Source organism: Bos javanicus, chromosome 1 (assembly GCF_032452875.1).
Source record: "Bos javanicus breed banteng chromosome 1, ARS-OSU_banteng_1.0, whole genome shotgun sequence".
Taxonomy (NCBI): Eukaryota; Metazoa; Chordata; class Mammalia; order Artiodactyla; family Bovidae; genus Bos; species Bos javanicus.
Window position 1 is genome coordinate 136,096,717 of NC_083868.1, and position 26,756 is coordinate 136,123,472.

The following is a 26,756-nucleotide window of genomic DNA, read 5'->3' on the forward strand; positions in this document are numbered from 1 at the left end:
CATCCACACCTGGGCATTGTTTTTGCCTTGGCTCTGCCTTTTCAATCTTTCTGGAGTTATTTCTCCACTGATCTCCAGTAGCATATTGGGCACCTACCAACCTGGGCAGTTCATCTTCCAGTGTCATCTCTTTTTGCCTTTTCATACTGTTCATGGGGCTCTCAAGGCAAGAATATTGAAGTGGTTTTCCATTCCCTTCTACAGTGGACTATGTTTTGTCAGAGATTAAGTCTGACCACATTTTGAGAACCCCACTTTGTAAACCACATGGTTATACTACTGTGGAGTTGATGAAATAATGTGTGCCTACACTCATCATTAATATATGATGAGAGATTAATAGATCAAAAATCACTCTACAGCCAGATTTTGCCTTACCAGCTCTATCAGACAAGTTATTTTACTATAGCAAATTATTACAAAGTAGAAAATGTGTTACTCTTCTTGTCTCATCTGTAAACAAGTATCACACCTACACTACAAGGTTGTTTTGAGAATAAAATAATATCCCTATCCTTTCAGAGGAAGGACAAATGATGTCTTCTGGAGAGCACCAGACAAGGTGTTTGGAGATGGAATCTACACTAACTTTCAAGGTGAAGAAGCATTTTGACTAGTAAAGGTGGAAAATCTCAAAGCTGCAGAGAGAGGACAGTGAGGCAGGAGTTTGGATGAGTAAATTAAACAATAGAAGACCTACTATTGGCTGCTTTAAAACTCCTAAACAATGCAGTTTTTGATATAGCGTAACTGTCTCTCCAGCTTCTTAGGTAGGGTTGAGTCAAAGATTCCATCTTCTAGGGGTGCGAAGGAAATACAGAGAAGACAGACCGACAGGGAAGCAGCAGGTAGTGGTCAGGAAGCAGAGAGTCAGAAGCTGGGCCTCCAAGGCCCAGTCTTCCCAGATCTGAACAACAAAATAAGTGCTTACTCCATGAGATAGCTGGCATCTCACTGTCCTGGGAGTCCCAGGACCCAGAACTTCTCCCATCATGTCTGCCCAGGACTAGATGGTCACCACCAGCTGGTGCCAAACATAGGTCCACACCTGGATAGAGCTGAGCATGTAGCTGGATCCTCAGGTCTCTAGGCTAGCTGTGTAGGCGCTCATCATCAACTCCACAGTTTTATAATCATGGGGTTTACAAAGTGGGGTTTTCAAAACGTGGACCTCAGATCACCAGCAGCATCCAAGAAGTTGTTAGAAATACAAATTATCAGGCTCTAACCTAGACTCCTTGAATCAGCACCTCTGGGGAGGGGGTTCAGCAGTTTTTGCTTCAACAAACCCTCCAGGATGCACACATAAGTCTGAGAAGCTCTGCTTTGCATGGATGAGTTTGTGGATGCCTTTATCATGCTATAGCTGAGTTTTACTCTTCAACTCTTGCTTGGACAAATTATTACTCTTCAAAGAAGCAATAGTGAGGAAAGAGGGATTTGGAGCAGAAAGACTCATTTCAAGCATCTCTTTCTTCTGCAACAGACTCTAAGTCATCAGTTCATCAGCGGGGAAGACATTTACAGTTCTTTAGTTCAACCAGAATGTTGGTGTTGGCATTCACAGCTCTTGTTGAGAGCATTTAGCAGTGTCTGAATTCTAATGGCTAAATTAGAAATACCACCCATTTTCATGATTCAACTTATTAGGCTGGTATTATTAATGCTCTGTGAGTAACCCCTGTATAGGGGGTGTGTGTATTAAAACATGGGCTTTGTGGTAGGAAAACCGACAAAATGATTGCCATGTTTGTCTCTGCTGTAGTTATATACCATCAGTAAGAACGAGACCTTTCACTGAATTAAAATTCTAAACACAGGCAGCCAGAATTGATTTAAATGATCAAATCCTAGAACGACTACTTTCAAATAAATCTCTCACTTAGAATCTAAAAAACTTAATAGTGGCAGCCAACACTTAAAGGTAAATCAAATGTGTAAGCCATCTGTGCTGTGCAAATCAGCTCAAATCAGATGTCTAAAATTCAGAGGTCTAAAAGCAGAAGAAAACAGAGAGCTACACCTTAAAGGAATCAGAATGGTGATGAGCCAAGATTAAAAAATAAATAAATAAAACAATTAACTCTCTGTTTCCCCAGGCTGTCCTTCTTCAAGCTATTGCTACACACTGACAGTTGGATGCAGGCTTTGTAAGTTGAAGTGTAAGTCCCGGGAAAGCAGAAATTTTGCTTATCTTACCCATTGCTGTATCCTCAGTCTTTAGAAATGGGTCAAGCACAAGGTTGGTATCCAGCATATTGACTAAATGCATGAACGATCCTACAAATGACTGTACTGTACACAAAACTGTGGCACTGTCACAGAATATTCTGTGATGACAGAAGTGTTGTGTAAGTTGTAGTGTCCAATACAGTAGCCACCTGTAGCTGGTGGCTTAAAATGTGGCTCATGTAGCTGGGGACATAAATCTTAAATCTAAGTGGCTACTATATTGGACAGCACAGTTATAGAGGCTACAGACGTGTGGAGGAAAAAACAGAAGAAAAGTATGTAGTGCAGGGAACTTGTTACTTATGAATTCTGACCTGGGAGGTGGTGCAGATAAGGGCAGGTTGGGTAGGGTGGTCGCTGGTTTTCAGATTCTTCCCACTTTCCCTTCAACCACTAAAGGCTGTGGCAGCAGCTGTTGAGGCAAGGAAGGCTGGGTTTCAGATTTAAGGAGGAGAGACTGCATTCCTCTCCCATCAGGGACAAGGTGGTGCTGAACCGATGGGCACCCCAACAGATGAGAGTGACCACTGGACGGCAAATGATACTTAGCGTCTGCAGAAGCAAAGGCAGTGATGAGTTCTGGGTCTTTCTCTTGGCTCAGTTTGCTTTCTGGTTCATGAGTTTATTCATTTGATTATTTTTACTCATTCAAGGATCTTCCAATATCTTCATTAATACACAGGCCCTCTTTTCTCAATATCCTTTGTTAGGTGACACTATACAAAGGTCTGATCCTTTGAGGTTCTTGGGCTTGTCACAGAGGAAATCCTGGGAAGAATGGGCTGTCTTACAAAATGAGATGATTAAATAAAAGTCATTTAATCTTACTATTTTAAAAAAGATATGCCCTTTTCTTTTTCTGCCCAAATTAGTAGGCCTTGCTGCTGCTAAGTTGCTTTAGTCGTGTCCGACTCTCTGCGACCCATAGATGGCAGCCCACCAGGCTCCTCCATCCATGGGATTTTCCAGGCAAGAGTACTGGAGTGGGTTGCCATTGCCTTCTCTGTAGTAAGCCTTAGGAAGCACGAATATGAACAAAACTAGTGGAGGTGATGGAATTCCAGCAGAGCTATTTCAAATCCTAAAAGATGATGCTGTTAAAGTACTGCACTCAACATGCCAGCAAATTTGGAAAACAGCGGTGGCCACAGGACTGGAAAAGGTCGGTTTTCATTCTAATCCCAAAGAAGGGCGATGCCAAAGAGTGATCAAACTACCGCACAATTGTACTCATCTCACATGCTAGTAAGGTCATGCTCAAAAGCCTTCAAGCTGGGCTTCAATGGTACATGAACTGAAAACTTCCAGATGTCCAAGCTGGATTTAGAAAAAGCAGAGGAACCAGAGATCAAACTGCCAACACCCACTTGATCATTAAAAAAAAGCAAAAGAATTCCAGAAAAACATCTACTTCTGCTTCATTGATGATGCTAAAGTCTTTGACTATGTGGAGCACAGTAAACTGTGGAAAATTCTTAAAGAGCTGGGAATACCAGACCAGCTTATCTGCCTCCTGAGAAACCTGTATGTAAGTTAAGAAGCAACAGTTAGAACTGGACATGGAACAATGAACTAATTCAAAACTGGGAATGGAGTACATCAAGGCTGTATATTGTTACCCTGCTCATTTAACTTCTATACAGAGTACATTATGTGAAATGCTGGGCTGAATGAATCACAAGCTAGAGTCAAGATTGCTGAGAGAAATATCCGTAACCTCAGATATGCAGAAGACACCACCCTAATAGCAGAAAGCCAAGAGGAACTAAAGAGCCTCTTGAGGGAAGGGGTAAGAGGAAAGTAAAAAAAATCTGTCTTAAAACTCAACATTCAAAAAACTAAGACCACAGCATTCAGTCCCATCACTTCATGGCAAATAGATGGGGGAAAAACAGAAACAGTGACAGACTTTATATTATTGAGCTCCAAAATCACTGCAGATGGTGACTGCAGCCATGAAATTAAAAGACGCTTGCTCCTTGGAAGAAAAGCCATGCCCAACCTAGACATCGTACTAAAAAGCAGAGATATTACTTTACCAACAAAGGTCCATCTAGTCAAAGCTATGGTTTTTCCAGTCATCATGTACGGATGCAAGGGTTACACCATAAAGAAGGCTGAGCACCAAAGAATTGATGCTTTCGAACTGTGGTGCTGGTGAAGATGCTTGAGAGTCCCTTGGACAGCAAGGAAATCAAACCAGTCAATCCTAAAGGAAATCAGTCCTGAATATTCACTGGAAGGACTGATGCTGAAGCTGAAGTTCTAATACTTTGGCCACCTGATGCAAAGAGCTGACTCACTGGAAAAGATCCTGATGCTGGGAAAGACTGAGACCAGGAGGAGGAGGAGGTGACAGAGGATGAGATGGTTGGATGGCATCACCAACTGAATGATATGAGTTTGAGCAAACTCCAGGGGAAAGTGGAGCACACGACTGACCCCATGGTGTGCTGCAGTCCATGGGGTTGCAAAATGTCAGACATGACTGAGAGACTGAAAAATAAATGTGGTGGGTGCATATTAAGTTGCTTTAGTTCAGTTCAGTCGCTCAGTCATGTCTGACTCTTTGTGACCCCATGGACAGCAGCACTCCATGGGGTAAAATGTGTTCAACACTTTGTGGTCCTATGGACTGTAGCTTTCTCCATGGGATTTTCCAAGAATACTAGAATGGGTTACTATTTCCTCCTCCAGGGGATCTTCCTGACCCAGGGATCAAAGCTATAGCTCTTATGTCTCCTTCGCTGGCAGGTGGGTTTTTTACCACTAGTGCCAACTGGGAAGTCCATTTATGTGGTATAAGGCCACAAATAAGGCTTATGTGCATTAATATGTCTGCCTTGACATCTGGTAAAGCCGGGAAGGCCTTGAATGGCCTGCTTCTTCGCTTCCCTCTTTGCTCCAGTCATCAAATTCTCCTAGCCAAGCAACTCTCCTTATCAAAAGGACCAGGCACAGGTCCTACTTAACCCTGAGTAGGAGGTTTCAGTTCCCTCCAAGCAAGTGGAATTTTTCAGACAAGCCAATCTCATCCTCCACATGAATCAGAGGCTCCTCAGCCTCTTGATATTACAAAGCCTGCTTCCCACAGCCTTTGGTTTTTCATGCTGTTTCTGAGGACAGGTCCCACGTGCCCTGCATGGCACTCCTGTCCTCAGCCTCCAGCTATGAGTCCATGTGACTAATCAGCTGCTGTTGATCTCATCTGTCCCATGTTGTATGTTTGGCCATCTCCAAGCCACTAGTGCAGGATCCCTCCTTCATAAGTGAAGAGAATAGAAGTGATTAAAACCAGTTTTGTAAACTCCTCATACATAATTCATCAGTTGCTGCTGGGCCAGACATCATTCACTGATATTCAGGACAAACTTCACCCTTCTGACCGCTCCTTTTTACCTCATGGGCATGAAGCCTGGAAACTGCATTTCTCAGAGGCCCTTGCCATCAGGTTTCCCATTAGATCCCACCAATTAGAAGCACTTGCATGACATTATAAAGGTAAAGAGAAGCTACCTCCCCAGTAGCAGCTGTGGGAGAGTGGTAGACAAGAGATGGAAGGCATTGCCAGAGACTTCTGAGTGTCTCCCAGAGAACCACCTCTATGGGGGACTACCCTCCTAGGACTGTTTTATGTGAAATTTCCTGATATTGTTGTAGCAGATGCCTCTGCACCATGGTTCATATCCTCTTAGCTTTACCTCTGATTTCAGCCATGGTTGCACAGTTCCACACAAGCTTTAACTCGCTTCATGCTAGCAGCATCCTGCCTCAAGTACAGGATACACATATCCATTTTCTGTTCCTCCAACATTTCAGAAGTCACAAGAGATAGCTGGCTCACATACACATGGGCAGCTCATAAATATAGGAAGTCAGTATCTCTGGGGACAATTCTTGGGATCCAGTGGATAAATCCCCCTGCCTTCTAATCTTTGGAGAGACAATTCTGGATGGTATCCTGTATCTCAGTAGGTTCTGACAGAATCAAGCTCCTACCCATCATAATGCAACCTCCACAACACACCCCTACCTAGGTTGGCTATTCTTCTTTCCCTTACTCTCCAACTGCTGATCCCTGGCCTCACTTCTCAAGTAAACTATCTGGTCACAGTCCTTTTCTCAGGCTCTGCTTTGTGAGGAATCCAAGCTAAGATAGGGGTCTTCCTGATATTCACTCCTCTGGCTGTCCAAAGATTGTATAGCTTCTAATTCCCTGTAATGAAACATTTCCTAGTCCTCCTACCTAGACCAGCTTTTGTTTTCATGACCTAACTATAATTAATATAGTTACAGAATATTCTATCACATTTGATCATTTTATTTATCCATTGATCTGCAAATGGATATTAAGTGTGCCTCTATTATTTTACTTAGTATCTTCAGTACATTGATTACTATGGAAAACATTGTTAGTTGTTTACCAATAGCCATTCTCTCCATTTCCCTTACTAAGAAAACCCAATTTGGGTTAACCTGACAATGTACCAAACCCAAACCTGGGAAATTATCACAATCTCCCTACAGCTAGAGGAGACATAGTTCTAGCTAATGAGAAATAAACAGAAGTCCATCAGAGATTTCTAGGAAAGATTTACCTGTCCTCTTGTCCTTTTTCTATTCTTACCTGGAACAATGACATGAGAGTAACTTGCCATCCTACAACCACACGGGACAGCGAGGAGAAACGCCATTTAAGAAGCCTGTGATCCAATCATATTAAAACTGAGAGGGGGCCTGTAGGGCTGTGCTGTGCTTAGTTGCTCAGCTGTGCAGACTCTTCACGACCCCACGGACTGTAGTCCGCCAGGGTTCTCTGTCCATGAGGATTCTCCAGGCAAACATACTGGAGTGGGTTGCCATGCTCTCTTCCAGGGGATCTTTGGTCTCCCACATTGCAGGCAGATTCTTTACCATCTGAGACACCAGAGAAGGCAAAGAATACAGGAGTAGGTATCCCTTCTCCAGGGTATCTTCCTGACCCAGGAATATGAACCGGAGTCTCCTGAATTGTAGACAGATTCTTTGCCAGCTGAGCTACCAGGCACAGAGGCCCTTCTTTTTCCCATTTCTTGTAGGTACCCTCCAAGACCTTCCCTGAGTTCCAAGGGGCAGATTCAACACGTGCTAATCAAGGGAAGAGCAGCCAAGAAACTCCCTGAGGCAAAATCAAAGGGAGCAGAGAAGCTCATCAAGATTAGGAGACTGAGCACCTGAGATGTGATTGAAGTGAAGTGAAGTCGCTCAGTGTCCGACTCTTTGCGACCCTATGGACTGTAGCCTACCAGGCTCCTCCATCCATGGGATTTTCCAGGCAAGAGTACTGGAGTGGGTTGCCATTTCCTTCTCCCGAGGATCTTCCCAACCCAGGGATCGAACTCGGGTCTCCCGCATTGTAGGCAGACTTACCATCTGAGCCACCAGGGGAAGAGATGAGATTAAGGGAGTACAAATCTTGCACACACCATAATTCTGTCAGAGACCCCCACCCTTGAATCATTGTTATAAACCCCCTCATCAAATCCTCTGGGGTTAAGACACATAGTTTTTCTAAGCAGGAACACTCTGTGTCCCCCTTTGCCTGGCAAAGCAATAAAGCTATCCTTTTTTACTTGACCCAAACCTCTGTCTCCAAGATTTGACTCACTACCAGTGTACAGAGAAGCTGAGCTTTTGGCAACAGGATCATGGAGATGCCCCAGCAGCTCTGAGTGTTGGTCTTCTTACTTCTTATTACATGAAAAAAAAAAAAAAAGACTATTTTGTTAAGCTGTCATAATGGTTTCTCTAACACTGCTGAGTACAATCCCATACCTGGTATACTGTATTCATATTTCTATGAATTATTTCCTTTAACTAGACAACCAGAAGGAAATTCCCAGGTCAAAAAAAATGTATTAAACATACATAAATTTATAATTCATACTGTTAAATTATTTTACAAAAGGAATACATCAAAATACATGGCTACTCTTAAAATTTGAAGCTGTATATTCTGGAAAGGTACATTGTTTTGTAACTACCTTGCTAATTCATTTCCACTTTGATTAGCAGTCTAATATACTGGTGGGGATTCCCTGGTGGCTCAGACGGTAAAGTGTCTGCCTGCAATGCAGGGGGACCAGGCTTCGATCCCTGGGTCAGAAAGATCCCCTGGAGAAGGAAATGGCAGCCCACTCCAGTGCTCTTGCCTAGAAAATTCCATGGATGGAGGAGCCTGGTGGGCTACAGTCCATGGGGTCGCAAAGAGTTGGACACGACTGAACGACTTCACTTCTTCTTCACTTCATACTACTGGTAGGGTTCAGGCTCATAGGCTACATGGTGAGAAAAAGCTGTGGGAGCCCTAGTCAAATCAACTCTAAGCATGTTGCCCATTAAAAAAAACAGCACATACAATGTTGTCTCTACAGTGATTTCATTACAGGCTGACTGTTAAGACAGCCAGTGTGACTTTCTTTGAAAAGAATTTTCCCCAAATGCTCCAAAGTGACTCCAGTGGTCAAGGAAGACATAGAGGTGAAAAAAGGCAAAACAATGAGAGGATGGCAAGAAAACCAGTGTGGTAATGGCTTACCAACAGCTAAGAGATCTGCTTCCATGGGCAAAAGGTAGAGGAAAAGGTGGAAAGTCCCTGCACTGCTCTAATTGAAAGAAGAGCTGTTAGATACCAAAAGACAAAGGTGGGGCATTTCTAGCTGATTATTGTTGTTTAGCCACTAAGTCTTGTCCGACTCTTTTGTGAATCCATGGACTGTAGCTCACTGAGTTACCCTACCCATGGGCTTTCCCAGGTAATAATACTGGAGTGTGTTGTCATTTCCTTCTCCAGGGGATCTTTCTGACCCAGGGATCAAACCTGTGTCTCTTGCATTGGCAGGCAGATTATTTATCACTGAGCCACCTGGGAAGCCCTTCTAGCTGATCGCTCCAGAGTTATTGTGGCTCAAAAGCAATACTAGCTTGAAAAGAGAAATTAAAAAAAAAATTGTAAAGAGAAGACCAGGCCAAACTGGTGTGTCCTCCATGGCTCGCTATGCACTATGCTCTGGGTTCAAAGCTCAGCCTCATCTTATATCTGAGCCATTTCCCCTGCTTATCTGCAGATCTAAGAAGAAAGACCCTTGGTGAGGTCAGTAATCACAACACTGCTTTATGGCAGACTCTTGGGATGTCACTCATTCATGTATGCTCATTCACTCACTCAGTCACACTTTTCCTGCATGCCTGCCACTAGTAAGTGATAATAAAGAAAATACCCCCTGGACTGAAGGAGCTCATTATCTTGTAGTAGTTATGATACTATAGTAATAATGACAACACAAAGGCTCTGTAGGTTAAGAACAACAACGGAAATATGTGAGGTTGTGGGAGTTGAGAGTATGAAGAATTTCCTCCAGTTGGGAAGACTGGAGAATCCTACTTGGAGATGACAACCCAGTTGCACCTCAACAGGTAGGCAGGATGTCAAAAGGAATGTTTAGATTAAAAAGCAATCAATGTGAGGGGAAAAGAATAGGGTGTAAACAAGAAATCTTGGATTTTGCCCCATTCTCTTAGGATTTTTAGATCTATTGAAATTTTGTGACAGATGGGGAAAAAATGGTAACAGTGGCAGATTTCTTTTTCATGGGCTCCAAAATCACTGTGGATGGTGACTGCAGCCATGAAAAAGCTATGACAAACCTAGATAATGAATTAAAAACCATACATCACTTTGCCAACAAAGATCCATAGAATCAAAGTTATGGCTTTTCCGATATAAGAGTTGGACCATAAAGAAGGCTGAGCACCAAAGAATTGATGCTTTTAAACTGTGGTGCTGGAGAAGACTCTTGAGAGTCCCTTGGACTGCAAGGAGATCAAACCAGTCAATCCTAAAAGAAATCAACCCTAAATATTCATTGGGAGGACTGATGCTGAAGCTCTAATACTTTGGCCACCTCATGTGAAGAGCCTACTCATTGGAAAAGATCCTGATGCTGGGAAGGATTGAGGGCAAGAGGAGAAGGTGGTAACGGAGGATGAGATGGTTGAATGGCATCACTGATTCAACGGACATGAGTTTGAGCAAACTCCAGGAGATAGTGAAGGACAGGGGTGTCTGGAGTGCTAGAGTCCTTGGGGTTGCAAAGAGTCAGACATGACTTTGTGACTGAACAATAACCACCACCATTCAGAGGCTGCTTATTGAAAGTATTAAATTAGATAGTACATGGGGGAACTTTCTTATAAATGATAGAGATAGAAATATAATTAACTTATTATTATCATCGTGTTTCTTATTCTTCCATGTATAGCAAACAGGATCAAAATGTTCAAACATGGAAATTTTTTGGGTATGAATGAGACAAGTTTTTCTCTTTCCAGACTCAAGATCATATACGATTTGTATAATAAACTGTTAAATAGTTGTCTGACACATACAGACATGCACACCCTAAGTACTAGTTCACTGAAGTCTGACGCTGGATTTTTTTTTTTTTTTAACTGTGTTAGTGTTCATGGTAACTGTCATGTGAACATACAGGCCTTTGTAATGAAAATTTTTATATTCTCAAGATTTTGGCTATGTTGAATAGGGTTAAAGATGTTACAATTTCATGAGATTGAGTTTATAACCAGAAAGGAAATCTGAAGCCTTCAATATAAGAAAGTAGTTCTGCCGGGAGCCGGCGTGAGGACCTCCGCCCGTGGCAAAGGTCATGAGGAAGGAGGCTCGACATACGCAAAGGCGGGATCAAGCCTCAGGAGTCCCCCTGGAAATTCTCGAGCATCTACCCCCAAAACCAGAGTCCGCGTACTTTACTACTTTGTGCTCTCACCTACACCTCTGACTTTATGGGGGGCTGTCCCCCACCACCTCTTTCAGAAAAGGAGTTAACTTAGAGCTCCAGTTAATAATAATTCCTGGGCGTGATAGGAGTGTTTCAACCTAGAAACTCCTCTGAAGGTTCTCTAGCCTGCCTGACAGGCTTGTCCGGCCACATGTGATTGCTCACAGCCTCCCAACTGTGAGAGGCACGAGATGCTTTAAACCTTCTAAAAACAGGTTCTTTAGAGAAGTTAGAAAACTATTAGTATAGTATAGTGGGCTGATTAGAAACTGTATTGGTGAAGGGTTTTTTATTTGTTGAGCCAATGTTTGCTGCTAAGTCTCCACATCCCCTGCCCTTATACACATTAATGGATATATATAAGAAATAAGTATTAACCTTTGATATTAATCACGTTAGACCTTAGGCTAAGCAAATTCTTTCCTTAATTAAGACCCACTACACCCTCACCCTATAGGAATGTAACTTTATCTGGTACCTTTGGAAGGTGGCATCTGTTTTAAGAATAATCACCCCTGGAGAAATAAGTGTTCTGGTTGACTGACCACTGTCACAAGGAGAGGGTCATAAATTGTCAGCAGGCCCCCTGGCCAGAAGATGATGTAACACCCCTAAGACCTCTGTATACATTTGTATGAAGAACCTGACTTTAATAAAAGTCAGGACTGCTGACCCCACGTGACTTTTGTATAACATCTCAGTGTATAAAAACAGACCCTGGAAAAATAAAAAATGGGATCAGTTCCTCGAAATACTGGTCTCCTCATGTCATTCTTTCTCTCAAACTCTGGCTGAGTTTCCATCTGGAGCGCAGAGCCCGCCAAGCTTACTAATTTTGCCTGGGCTTCTAAGATCCAACTGGGGAGGCCTCAGTGTCTCCTCTCCTTCGGGAGAACAGAAGGATGCCTGCGGCCTACGTAAGTGGTGCAAACTTCTTGTCTTGAAGTTTTATTGGTTTTCCGCATAAACCAAGCTACTCAGCCTCTTTTCTCCACTGAATTTTCTTGCTGAGCTATCCTCATTCTATTACTCTTTATATCTCTAATTAATATCTAATTAAAGCCAGTGTATTCGCCAACGCCGTCTCTCCTTCAAATTTCCCTGGATCCACTGGGACTGGACCCTGGCACAGTTTGGCATCAAACGAAAGTTGTATCCAACCTGCATTTTGTTTCTCATTATACCTAGGCAGCTTTCTGGCCAGTAAGAATAGATGAACTTGCAGAGAAAGCATTAGCTTCCATGCTGATTGGAAAATGAAGTTATGAGATTTTACACTGACAAAAATATCATGGAGCTTTTATGTCCCTTTTTGATGCTGATAAGTCTGAACATTCAGAAAGTTGCTGTAAAAAATACAGCAGGAGGGAACTTATTTATTTCTTTGTCTAGTCTGGATTGAGAGTCTAGTCAGTAGAAAAGAGAAATAATTTGAAAAAAAATGTTAATAAACACAGAAAACCACTTACAGCAAAACTGGCATAAACAGGCTCAAGGAAATGTCCAGTGAAATTACTTATATTACTCAGTTCAGTTCAGTCGCTCAGTTGTGTCCGACTCCTCACGACCCAATGGACTGCAGCATCCCTGTCCTCCCTGTCCATCACCAACTCCCAGAGTTTACTCAAACTCATGTCCATTGAGTTGGTGATGCCATCCAACCATTTCATCCTCTGTTGTCCCCTTCTCCTCCTGCCTTCAATCTTTCCCAGCATCAGGGTCTTTTCCAATGAGTCGGTTCTTCACATCATGTGGCCAAAGTATTGGAGTTTCAGCTTCAGCATCAGTCTTTCCAATGAATATTCAGGACTGATCTACTTTAGGATGGACTGGTTGGATCTCCTTGCAGTCCAAGTGACTCTCAAGAGCCTTCTCCAGCACTACAGTTTGAAAGGATCAATGTTTTGGTGCTTAGCTTCCCTTTTGGTCCAACTCTCACATCCATACACGACTACTGGAAAAACCAGAGCTTTGACTCTATGGACCTTTGTGGGCACAGTGATGTCGTTGCTTTTTAATATGCTGTCTAGGTTTGTCATAGCTTTTCTTCCACAGAAAGTATCTTTTAATTTCAAGGCTTCAGTCATCATCTGCAGTGATTTTGGAGCCCAGGAAACTGAAATCTGTCACTGTTTCCATTTTTCCCCACCTATTTGCCATGAAGTGATGAGACCAGATGCCATGATCTTTGTTTTTTGAATGCTGAGTCTTAAGCCACCTTTTCCACTATCCTCTTTGACCTTCAACAAGAAGTTCTTTAGTTCCTCTTCACTTTATGCCATTAGGGTAGTGTCATCTGCTTATCTAAGGTTATTGATATTTTTCCTGGCAAACTTGACTCCAGCTTGAGCTTCATCCAGCCTGGCATTTTGCATGATGTACTCTGTATATAAGCTGGCTCAGATGGCAAAGAAAAGCTTTTGTGTGCGCGTGTGTGTGTGTATATATATACACACTGTGTGTATGTGTGTGTATGTGTGTATATATATATATATATATATATATATATATGAAAATTAATGAATTTTTTGCCTAGCTAAAAATATACATAACATTTAGATTCCACTTGCTTGACTTCGTATAAATACAATGCTAGGTTTCTAATTTATATTTACTCAAAATTTTGATATAGCTTCACATATTTTGGCATCTAGTATAGCCCTTGTTAGAGGAATAAAGATACAATTGATCTGTGATGGGGATGTATGTTAGGGAACAGTAAACCTTTTTTATTTGAAGTTACTAAGATCTGGACATCTTTTGTTACTGCAGTATAACTTAATATATCCTGACTATATATATATAAAATAATTGTTATGAGAAATGGGGTGCTCCAGTAACAACAAAAAGCCCTAAAACAAAGGCATTGGCTTAGGGCCAGGCAGTAGTCCCATGCAGAAATTCTTTTAATGGAGCGTAGAAGGATGGCAATCCATTCTGCAGAAGGAAAATATTTGCTAAAACTGTCACTTGTGACAACTTAGAACACACATAATGCACCTAATGAGCTTGTTGCTCTAGGTGAAGAGTGAAAAATGGAATGCTAATAGCATCCTCTGATTGCTGCTGGCTGTGTCTGACAAGCTACCATGAGAAAGAGATGATTTTTTTTTAAAGTGAAAACTTTATTAAGCAGAAATAAAAAGGACTGAGAGCCCAGAAATTCCAAGTCTTATAGGATTAGAAGAGGCAATTTCTTTATAATCCAAACTGTAACAGAAAATATCAATAACCTCAGATATGCAGAAAGCGAAGAGGAACTAAAGAGCTTCTTGATGAAAGTGAAAGAGGAGAGTGAAAAAGCTGGCTTAACATTCAACATTTAAAAAAGAAGATCATAGCATTTGTTCCCATCACTTCATGGCAAATAGATAAGGAAACAATGGAAGCAGTGACAGATTTTATTTTCTTGGGCTCCAAAGTTACTGCAGATTGTGACTGCAGCCATGAAATTAAAAGATGCTTCCTTTTTGGAAGAAAGGTTATGACAAACCAAGACAGTGTATTAAAAAGCAGAGATAGTTCTTTGCCAATAAAGGTCCGTATAGTCAAAGCTCTGGTTTTTCCAGTAGTCAAGGATGGAGGTGAAAGTTGGACCATAAAGAAGGTTGAGACCTGAAGAATTGATGCATTTGAACTGTGGTGCTGGAGAAGACGCTTGAGAGTCCCTTGGATTGCAAGGAGATCAAACCAGTCAATCCTAAAGGAAATCAGTCCTGAATATTCATTGGAAGGACTGATGCTGAAGCTGAAGCTCCAATACTTTGGCTGCCTGATGCAAAGAGCTGACTCATTAGAAAAGACCCTGATGCTGGGAAAGACTGAAGGCAGGAGAAGTGGATGACAGAGGAGATGGCTGCATGGCATCACCGACTTGATGGGCACGAGTTTGAGCAGGCTACAGGAGATGGTGAAGGACAGGGAAGCCTGGCGTGCTACAGTCCTTGGGGTCGCAGAGTCGGATATGACTGAATGGACAACAACAACAGACAAAACTAACGAGACCTTTAAGCAATGAAGGCTAATTAAATCTCAGTTTCAGGGCAAGGACCAAATTAAAGATTGGCCTTCATAACCTTTAAAAAGCCCCTGAATGGCTTCAGGTAGCCCCCATGAGGACAAAATAACCTAGGAATAAGAGACTAAGGGTATCTCCCCTTAAGTTCACGGTACATAAGATTAAGTTTAGAGAAGAAGGACTCCCTTCCTGGCCCAGGCCTGGTGATGTGATTTGTTTGGCTAATGAGATATGAGCAGGCTTGATGTGTGTTGATTCTGGACCGAAGCTTTAACAGCCAGTGTTTGATTAAAACACTGACCACAAAATTGGCAATGTTCCCGACAGAGGCTACATCATCAGCCTAGAACTCAGAGTAAAAAGGACAGTAAGCAGAGCTGCAGCCCATCCTTGTTGCCTTGTCACAGTGTGAATGAGAAATAAACTGCCATGATTGTTCGTCACCACAGCATAAATCAGCCTATCTACCTAGACAGACATGATGACTTTTAAAAACATCTCTCGCAACTCCAAAGGAGCAGAGGCCTATTTCATAATAACAGAGGTAAAAGTTTGCTCACTAAACAAAAGTGAACAGCAGAAGAGAAAATTAGCACATTTAAAACCGAGTTATTAAGGCTCTGCTGGGGACTATGCTTCATTAAACTGACTGCCTTCTCTGGTTCTGCCTCTTCAATGCCCCATATGTTTCTTAAAAACAAAAAAACAAAAAAAAAACTGCTTATGGCTCTCCCCTCCCAATTCTCAAATTCTATTCACAATGGCACTACTCACTAATATACTCTGCTGCTTCCTCCAATTAATTCTAAATGAAAAAGGATTTAATGTTTTTCATTCATTAGGGGTGAAAATGAGCCAGATTGGCATATTTACGATATTTTTGTTCTTTGCAGTGAATCACTGTTTAATTGACATACCAGCTCCATCAACAACTCTGATGGAATCAAACGTTGACACCAATGGCTAATAAATGTTGGGGTGAACTCTTAATTTAGATCCTCATATGGAAGTTACTGCCTCCAGTGATAACCAGCAGGGGCCTAAGTTCATTTTTGCTCACAAGAGCAATGAGGGCTGCACACACTTTGATCTGAGTGCCAGAAGCAGCCAGCACAGAGCCTGGGACAGAGCCTGTGATCAAGGAATGTCAAGTTCCTCTTGTGCCCAGTCTCCTTCCTGCCTCTTTACTGAAGACATCTGTCTGATCAGACTCACTGTCACTTTAATGTCTTAAAACAGAAAGTGAAAGTCACTCAGTCATGTCCGACTCTTTGTGACCCCATGGACTATACAGTCCATGGAATTCTCCAGGCCAGAATACTGGAGTGGGTAGCCTTTCCCTTCTCCAGGGGATCTTCCCAACCCAGGGATCAAACCAGGTCTCCCACATTGCAGGCAGATTCTTTACCAGTTGAGCCACAAGGGAAGCCCAAGAACACTGGAGTGGGTGGCCCATCCCTCCTGTATAATGTCATGAACCTCTGTCCATAGCTCTTCAGGCACTCTATCAGATCTAAACCCTTGAATCTATTGGTCACTTCCACGGTATAATTGTAAGGGATTTGATTTAGGTCATACCTGAATGGTCTACTGGTTTTCCATACTTTTTTCAATTTAAGTCTGAATTTTGCAGTAAGGAGTTCATGATCTGAGCCACAGTCAGCTCCCAGTCTTGTTTTTGCTGATCGTATAGAGCTGCTTCATCTTTAGCTGCAAAGAATATAATCAATCTGATTTCAGGATTGACCATCTGGTGATGTCCACATGTAGAGTCTTCTCTTGTGTTGCAGGAAAAGGGTATTTGCTATGACCAGTGCACTCTCTTGGCTAAACTCTGTTAGCCTTTGATATGCTTCATTTTGTACTTCAAGGACAAAATTTGCCTGTTACTCCACATACCTCTTGGCTTCCTACTTTTGCATTCCAGTCACCTATAATGAAAAGAATATCTTTTTTTGATGTTAGTTCTAGAAGGTCTTGTAGGTCTTCATAGACCCGTTCAACTTCACCTTCTTCAGCATTACTGGTTGGGGCATAGACTTCGATTACTGTGATATTGAATGGTTTGCCTTGGAAATGAACAGAGATCATCCTGGTGGTGATCAAGGCCATCCCCAAGAAAAAGAAATGCAAAAAGGCAAAATGGTTGCCTGAGGAGGCCTTACAAATAGCTGGGAAAAGAAGAGAAGCTAAAGGCAAAGGAGAAAAGGAAAGATATAAGCAGATGAATGCAGAGTTCCAAAAAACAGCAAGAAGCAATAAGAAAGCCTTCCTCAGTGATCAATGCAAAAAAATAGAGGAAAACAATAGAATGGGAAAGACTTGAGATTTCTTCATAAAAATTAGAGATATCAGAGGAACATTTCATGCAAAGATGGGCACAATAAAGGACAGAAACGTTATGGACCTAAAAGAAGCAAAAGATATTAAGAAGAGGTGGCAAGAATGCACGGAAGAACTATACAAAAAAGATGGTGTGATGATCACTCACCTAGAGCCAGACATCCTAGAATGTGAAAGGCAAGTGGGCCTTAGAAAGCATCCCTATGAACAAAGCTAGTGGAGGTGATGGAATTCCAGTTGAGCTATTTCAAATCCTAAAAGATGATGCTGTGAAAGTGCTGCACTCAATATGCCAGCAAATTTGAAAAACTCAGCAGTGGCCACAGGACTGGAAAAGGTCAATTTTCATTTCAATTCCAAAGAAAGGCAATGCTACAGAATGTTAAAACTACCACATAATTGCACTCATCTCACACGCTAGCAAAGTAATGGTCAAAATTCTCCAAGCCAGGCTTCAACATTATGTGAACCGTGAACTTCCAGATGTCCAAGCTGGATTTAGAAAAGGCAGAGGAACCAGAGATCAAATTGACAATATCTGTTAGATCATCAAAAAATCGAGTCCCAGAAAAACATCTGCTGCTGCTGCTGCTGCTAAGTCACTTCAGTCATGTTCAACTTTGTGCGACCCCATAGATGGCAGCCCACCAGGCTCCCCCAGCCCTCAGATTCTCCAGGCAAGAACACTGGAGTGGGTTGCCATTTCCTTCTCCAATGCATGAAAGTGAAAAGTGAAAGTGAAGTCGCTCAGTCGTGTCCGACTCCTAGTGACCCCATGGATTGCAGCCCACCAGGCTCCTCCGTCCATGGGATTTTCTAGACAAGAGTACTGGAGTAGGTTGCCATTGCCTTCTCCATGACCAACCTAGACAGTATATTAAAAAGCAGAGACATTACTTTGCCAACAAAGGTCTGTCTAATCAAAGCTATGGTTTTTCCAGTAGTCATGTATGGATGTGAGAGTTGGACTGTAAAGAAAGCTGAGCGCTGAAGAATTGATGCTTTTGAACTGTGGTGTTGGAGAAGACTCCTGAGAGTCCCTGGACTGCAAGGAGATCCAACCAGTCCATTCTGAAGGATATCAGTTCTGGGTGTTCTTTGGAAGGAATGATGCTAAAGCTGAAACTCCAGCACTTTGGCCACTTCATGAGAAGAGTTGACTCATTGGAAAAGACTCTGATGCTGGGAGGGATTGGGGGCAGGAGGAAAAGGGGACGACAGTGGATGAGATGGCTGGATGGCATCAATGACTCAATGGACGTGAATTTGAGTGAACTCCAGGAGTTGGTGATGGACAGGGAGGCCTGGCGTGCTGCGATTCATGGGGTCGCAAAGAGTCGGACATGACTGAGCGACTGAACTGAACTGATCCCTTCTTCAGCGGATCTTCTTGACCCTGGAATTGAACTGGGGTCTCCTGCATTGCATGTGGATTCTTTACCTACTGAGTTATCAGGGAAGCCTTTAAAACAGAGGTGGCAGGAAATTTGTCTACAGCACAGCTTGTAGGGAAGCTCAGTTTTCTAGACCAGGGTGACCAGGTGTCCCTCCCTTACAGGACTGGCTCCACTGTCATAAGGGGTTTAAGAAGAACTTAGCAAGAAAAAAAGGCAGTTGCATCCAGTGAGGCCAATTTAATTAGTTCCTCCTTCCCTTATTTTTGGGGGTCTGGCAATAATCAAGGGAAGTTTAACAAGTTAAATTTCTTATTCTTCCACTGTTGATATAGCTCCTGATTTTTTTAAAAAAAAATCTCATTGTTCCTGGGTAGGAAAATGATATCTAACATGGCTAAAGTAACACTTCTTGACCTGATGTAAATAAAATCAGGCTTGATATATTAAAAGTCCAAAAGGCCTTCACTCTGGACATTAGCCCATTGGCCCAGATGCTCTAACAAAATCCTTTTTCCACAGATAACTCCCCACATTCACGAAACTGCAATCTTTAAGGCTAGAGAGAAAAAAAAAAATTTTTTTTATCATGTGATATCAAGTTAAAAGTTGAGATCTTTGTTGCCATGGAGATGGGATTTTTCTTGCAGTGCTGGCCTTTTGCTGGAAGATGTTGTATATAATCAATAAGGGAATAGTACTTTCATACTTTCCTCTTGGGGAATGGATTCTAAGCAAAGGCACATAGAACCGTATTTGATGGGTCTTAAATGTCAATGCATAGAAATTTCCCCTGTAAAATACCAGAATGCTCAAATAAAATCCCTTTACCATGTTCTGCTGAAGGATTCACTAAAAGTCAGAGTATACAGGCCAGTTCCTGATTTCTATCTGTTTCTTGTCAAATGTTTCTCTAGTGCTTTGGGTCTCATCTAATAAGTCCTTCAGATGTCTGAACTGGTTCTTAATAAAGAACCAAGTTGAGTTGAGAATCTCTTAGACCTTGAATTTTGGAATAATTTTAAAGGGTGTAAATGTATCTCTCTAGAACAGTATGTCTCAAATTTGTAATCATGTAATCTTCTGTTACTAGATATCTTGGTGTTACACCATTCCATTATCATTTAATCTGAAATCTCTCTGGCTTTGTTTTTCTTTTGGTCATTTGGCCTTCTTGAAGTTCTATGTTTTCCTCTTTCCTTCAGAGGAACACCTTGGTAGAAAGGAACAATCTTTTAAAGATTTTCCTAACATAACAGATGGATGGATGATATCTCCTCTTACTTTCCATGTGTGTATATCAAAAGTCGGCAGTCACTCCACTTTAAAAATATGGTGATTCAAGCAGGGTCTCTATTTATACATGCTTATTCCTGGCAGGAGAAAAATCCTCTATGTATAACAGTCTTCTCTTTCCAGAGAAAAGTAAATTGAATAAAATGGGATCAAATAGATACATGCCTAACCACTAGATCTGTCTATTTAGATGCTATGGTGTCGTTACACAGTTACTCCCTAGGACTAGGAGAATGTGGGTAGAAAAGGAAAGGAAACCAAGGTGGAGTCAGTACTATGGGTTCACCAAACTTGCTTCTTCCTCCTGCAGGTCACGGGCTCAACTCCATTTTCAAAGCTCCCCTGCAGTTAGGTAGGACCACGTAGCGAAATTCTAATGTCTAAACTGCATGATCCTCTATTCTCTTTCTCACTTAGTTGCCAGGTTGATGCAGAGAATGCAGGAGACGGATGCTGAATCTAAGATGCATTATAGAGAACTTCTAGGTCCCTAAATGGAACAGGGGCTTCCAAGGTGGTGCTAGTAATAAAGAACCCACTTGCCAACACAGGAGATGTAAGCAATGCATGTTCAATCCCAGGGTCGGGAAGATCCTCTGAAGAAGGAAATGGCACCCTACTCTAGTATTCTTGCCTGGGGAATCCCATAGACAGAGGAGCCTGGTGGGCTACAGTCCATATGGTCACAAAGAGTTGGACATGACTGAAGCAACTTAGCACACAAATGGAGCTAAGGGTCCTTCTTCACCCCAACTCATGCCAACCTACATTGGATCAGGATATGAGTGATAAATTTTTATGTCAAAACACTGAGATTTGGGTTTTTTGTTAATACAATCTGTATTACCTACCTGGATTAAAAAAGGCAGTAAGTGGATCCTGAAACATGGTTCCTCTTATATGTTTAGACCACCTAGTTCAGTGTCCTGAACTAATTTTCAATAATCCATATTAGAATTTTGAGGCAACTCTTGATACAGGGACACTGTTCATTGATCCTCTGAACTTAAGGACCAAGAAGAAATCTGAATATTTAGTGCAAACCTAGAACTCATAGCCAAAAACTAATATAAAATTCCTCATTCTTGTTACTTCCCCAAACTCTCCATGTCCATGAAAAAAGTAATAATACAAATAGCTCCAGAAGCTGGAGCTCACAAATGTCACTTCAGGGCGGGGACAGGGAGGATGAGGGAAGGAGACAGGACCATTTATACCATCCAACCTCTTTCAGATTATTCACTCATCATTTCCATGGGGAGATTATCCTCCTCCAACATCACTTTCCATTTTGCAAATGTGTAGTGTGCAGACTTTCCTGGTTTGATGGGGAAGGTTTCCAAGAAAATTAAATGTCAAGGCTGCTTGGCTTATTGGTTTCATTCTGTATAAATTCCCTTTTAAGTTCAGCTTTAAATAATAACATTCCTCAGTGTCAATGTGACAAATTAGCTTCAGTCTTAATGGGGTGTGAGAATCGAGAAAGGAGAAGAGGACTAGCTATGGTGCTCATGTTAGCACGTTAGACAATTAATAGAGAATTAAGTCCAAAAGACAGACTTTAACGGCTCTGAGGAAGAAATGGCACAAGAGACACCAGATTTTTTCTAAAGTCTATTGATTATTTTTTTCCATCTTTTTCGTTTTCCAGAGGTCAGCACCCTGATAGATGCAAAATTTAATGTATACTAGAACCCTCACCTGAATGTAGATAGGATGTTGCTGGGAAACCCATGTTTGCCTATGAGACCACACTCAAGACTACTCCTGCCTGTTAGTGAGTTAGTGAGCCTTGGGAGACCCAGGCCCAGAATTCCTCCCTGCATCTCTCATCCCTACAGTAGCCCCATGTAGCACTATTCTATTACATGGCTTCGAGCACAGGTTGACCGGTGAAGACTGGTTTGGGGTGGATCTAGTATTTAGCCAAAAAATATTTTAGTCTTTTTTTTTTTTTTAACCCTTCCTTACAGTTCACATATATTAAAATATGAGACAAAGGCTAAGAGAACAGTCCCTCGTACATATGTGAATCATATCAGTCCAGGCTCTCAGAGATAAAACCTTAATATATGTTATCTGCATATGGACGACATACATAAGCATGTGATCACAAGGTGCTTTCCCATTAAAGTAAAAACATGTTATAAAAATAGAACGCTTAAAATTAAAACATAGTGCAACTCCTTCACTCTGCACTGTGACAATACAGCCCGGAAGGGCTAACTGACTTGTCCAAGGTCTGTTTCTCTGATATGACTGATTGACTTGATATGACAGGATACACATACACAGAGAGAGAGAGAAAGGAAAAATGATATACCAGTTTGCACATTAAAATCTGAGATGTCTGGAAGCAGTATGATGATATTTAAAGTATTATATCCTCAAAGCATGCATCATCCAGCAAAATTATTCTTAACATCTTGAAACCTAGGATTACAAAAGCTGTTGCCAACCTTCTTGCCACGGTTTTATCAAAAGGAAATTTGGATTGGGAAGACTTATTTCTTTACATGCTGTTTCCAGGGATAACTGCACCAATCAATGGATGACACATTTCCCAGAGATTTGTCACAATATCTTGACTGACACTTCTATTTCTACTCACAAACAGGACAGACTAAGTTTTCAACTGGGTTTTGATTCCTAAGCCTTTTCAGAGTATGAAAAATTGACCCCAGCATTGCAGTTGATGCTCTTAAAACTCATTTTATTCAACATGGCTTTGCAGGCATGTAGGACAGTAAGAAGTAACTGTGTTAATAGCAGAAACAGGACAGTAATATCAACTCAAACAGTTCGAGGGGAGCTAACTAACATCCACCTCCAATGTTTTGAAAGTAAGGTTCAAAATTGTGCCACAAATGGATCATAAATAGTTACCAACAGTGTGAAGCAACCCTAAACAGTTTGTAATAGAGTGGACAGTATTGGCTCTAGAGAAAACAGTAACAAATGAAACCCCCAAAATGGATATTACTGTAGACTCTCCAGCCTGAGAAGGAGGTCAACCCCATTCTGGAGACTGCATCCTCTGACAGACTGGGAAGGCCCTCAGTTCATTTGCCAAAGGCAGCGAGGCACCTGCTCACTCTTGGGTGAGAATTTTCCTATAGCTGGAGAAATTGCTGAGCAGGTGCTGAAATTCTGGCCCCTGATTCACAGCTAGGGATTCACCTGTAGGATCTCTAGCTCTGCAAACAAGAAGTGGCGCACACATTCAGGCACAATGCCAAGGAAGAGCTCGCCAACTCTCCTTTTAACCTTTCTACTGCAGGCTCAGGGGGCCTTAGACCACTGCACAGGGAAATAGTGCCTGAGCAGGGAACAAGAGAAACCTGCTTGGCACTGGACATGAAACAGTTAATCAGGAACCCCTTTGGAGACAGGGAGCAATGCAGGCAGGAGGAAGGGCAGAGTGAGATGTAAGAGTTAAGCAGAAAGTACCCATATGTCCATTCAATGCAGGGGAAGAAATGTTTCTGGCTTTGAAACTGTGTACAAGGCCCTGTGTCCTTGTCTTTTGAAGTAAAGGGCTGACTCAAGAGTTAAGGATTGGTAAATGTGAAGACGTGGAAACAGAATAGCTGTTGGTCTAGGGAACTGGTAATCATTTAGACTATAATTGTGCCACATAGCAGAATCACTGAACTCCTAGTTCCCAGAAAGATATAGATAAACACCTGACACACATTCCTAAGTTGCGCTTATAGGAAGCAGACCCCCCTCCAGATGAAAAGTGCTGACCACAAGAACACAGACCCTAGACTGGTTCAAACAAGAAGGTTGTTCATGCCTGAAACTTCATCTTGATGCCAGCCAATCCAAGAACGGTCCATGAGCTGATCATGCCCTGCTCCTTGAACCTATAAAACTCCTCACTACCCCTCCAGGGTGGATCACACAGTCTTGGGGGCATTAGCCCACTGTTTCCACCTTTGCCTGATGAAGCAATAAAGCTACTCTTTTCTACTTCATCCAACTCTGTCTCCGCATTTCTATTTGGCACCAGTGAACAGAGACTGAGTTTGGGCAATAGTTTGGACCCTCAAGCAGGAAGTTACTTTTCCAACCAAAAGCAGCTGAGAATATCCTCTCCTATTTAGTCAGTAGTCAGAGTTAATGAGGCCATCGCATTGAGAGAGGATGTAGAGTAGAGAAATACACAGAGTCAGGGCAACAAAGCCAAGTCAAACTTGAATTAAGTGGTAGATCAGGAAGCTGTAATTCTGGAGAATTTCTGGCAGGAAGTAAACTTCCTTCCAAATACAACTATGAAGCTCATATTTGAAGAGACCTTAGATGAGGTGGGTAAGCAGAAACTATTAGGTTGGTACAAAAAGTAACTGCGGTTTGGCATTGTTGGAGCTTGCTATTTGATGTTGCAATACATTTTTAAATAAACATGGTTATGTTATACATTTTAATGCACATTTCTTGCTTTTTTTTTTTGCTAATGACTTATTACTTGCTGTGCATTTCATATTTATTTTAGACTATGGAAATGATGTTAGACAAAAAGCTAATTTGAGCAATTTTCTTATTTGAGTTCAAAATGGGTGGTAAAGCAGTGGAGACAACTCCTAACATCAACAACACATTTAGCCCAGGAACTGCTAATGAACATACAGGCAGTGGTGGTTTGAGAAGTTTTGCAATGGAGACAAGAGCTTTGAAGATGAGGAGCACGGTGGCCAGCCATCAGAAGTTGACAATGACCAACTGAGAGCATTATTGAAGCTGATCCTCTTATAACTACAGGAGAAGTTGCTGAAGAACTCAACACCAGCCATTCTATGGTCATTTGGCATTTGAAGCAAATCGGAAAGGTGAAAAAGCTCGATAAGTGGGTGCCTCACGAGCTGACCAAAATTCCAAAAAACTGTCGTTTTGAAGGGTCATCTTCTCTTTTTCTATGAAACAAAAACCATTTCTCAATCAGATTGTGACATATGACAACAAGTGTTTTTTATATAACAAACAGTGATGACCAGCTCAGTGGTTAGACCAAGAAGAAGGTCAAAGCACTTCCTAAAGCCAGACTCCCACCCAAAAAAGGTCAAGGTTGTTGTTTGGTGGTCTGCTGTCCATATGATCCACTACAGCTTTCTGAATTCTGGCGAAACCATTACATCTGAGAAGTATGTTCAGCAAATCAATGAGACACACCGAGAAATGCAATGCCTGCAGCTGGCAATGATCAACAGAAAGGGCCCAATTCTTCTCCACGACATTTTCTGACCACACGTCGCACAACCAACACTTCAAAGTTGAATGAATTGGGCTACAAAGTTTTGTCTCATTCACCAAGTTCACCTGACCTCTTGCCAACCGACTATTGCTTTTTCAAGCATCTCGAAAACTTTTTGCAGGGAAAATGCTTCCACAACCAGCAGGAGGCAGAAAATGCTTTCCAAGAGTTCATAGAATCCTGAGGTACAGATTTTTACACTACAGGAATAAATTTATTTCTCATTGGCAAAAATGTGTTGACTGTAATGGTTCCTATTTTGACAAAGATGTGTTTGAGTGTAGTTATAATGATTTAAAATTCATAGTCTGAATCCCCAAGTACATTTATGTCAACCTAATAAATTTTATAGACAATAAAGAAAAACCTTATTTGTTGTTGTTATTTTGTCACTAAGTTGTGTCCAACTCTTTTGCCATCCCATGGATTGTAGCCTGCCAGTCTCCTCTGTCCATTAGATTTCCCAGGGAAGAATACTGGCCATTTCCTTCTCCATACTGGTTTTTACTATCATGGAGTCAAGAATATCATGGAAAAGAATCAGCAGGAAAAAAATGAGTGTTATATTGATTATCCTTTTATAAATTAGCTACATACATTTATGGTTTGGTTAAATTATCGCAGAGTGTATGCAGTGGACTTTGAAAGTGTAACCAACACTGCCTGCAACTTGGAAGTGTGGGGGAGAAAACTTTGAAAATGTTATAGAGACAAAATGTTACGCTATTCACACTCTTACACAACCCTTAGTTAACTGACCTGCAAATGAACCAGTACCCTCCATTCCACTCCATGTCACACTGACTGATTCCCTTGCAACACCAAGAACTCACAGGTAACAGGTTTCTGGGGTGTCTCCACATTGTCTGCTTTCAAGAATAAGTTGTGTCTCCAAATATGCTTACGTCCAGTTTATGTGTTATGTTAGTTACTTAATAACTAGTAACATAGTTACTAGTAACATAGTTGCATAACACACTGTGAAAGGAGAAAAAAGGGACTGAAGAGACAGCTGTCTGTATGCAAACTAAATCAAGTGCTTTGAATAGACGTAACTGATATGTTTCCTCTAACAATGCCTTCAATTCGGTGTCAAGGCAACTGTAAAATATTTTTTTACCTATAAAAACTCAAAGATTCTATGCTCACATTTCATTGCAAGAGTCAAACAGTAATTGACACAATATAGAAAATATAACTACAAATTGTAGACAAAGCATTATGGGGCAAGGGGTTATGCCAGAAATAAGCAGCAGGACTCTAAGAAAAGGTCTTAGGTCACCATTAAAAGATATCTGTATGAATGCAAATTTACATTAAATTAAAATATTTAAGATAGATACATATATAAATTTTTTATGATTCTCTGTTTTAACCACTTA

At 41.5% G+C, this 26,756-nt stretch overlaps 1 protein-coding gene across 6 annotated transcripts in view; it reads right to left on the bottom strand.

Annotated features, from left to right (window-relative positions):
- Positions 1-26,756, bottom strand: part of TMEM108 (transmembrane protein 108) — a 384,728-nt gene that overhangs the window by 185,805 nt on the left and 172,167 nt on the right. Inside the window, exon 1 of one of the 6 annotated variants that reach the window (XM_061421278.1) lies at positions 2,547-2,638. The exons of the other annotated variants lie outside the window; for them this stretch is intronic. The gene's annotated coding sequence lies outside the window, so the exon portion shown is untranslated. Of the gene's footprint in view, positions 1-2,546; positions 2,639-26,756 lie in introns of those variants that run through there. 6 annotated transcript variants of the gene reach the window in all.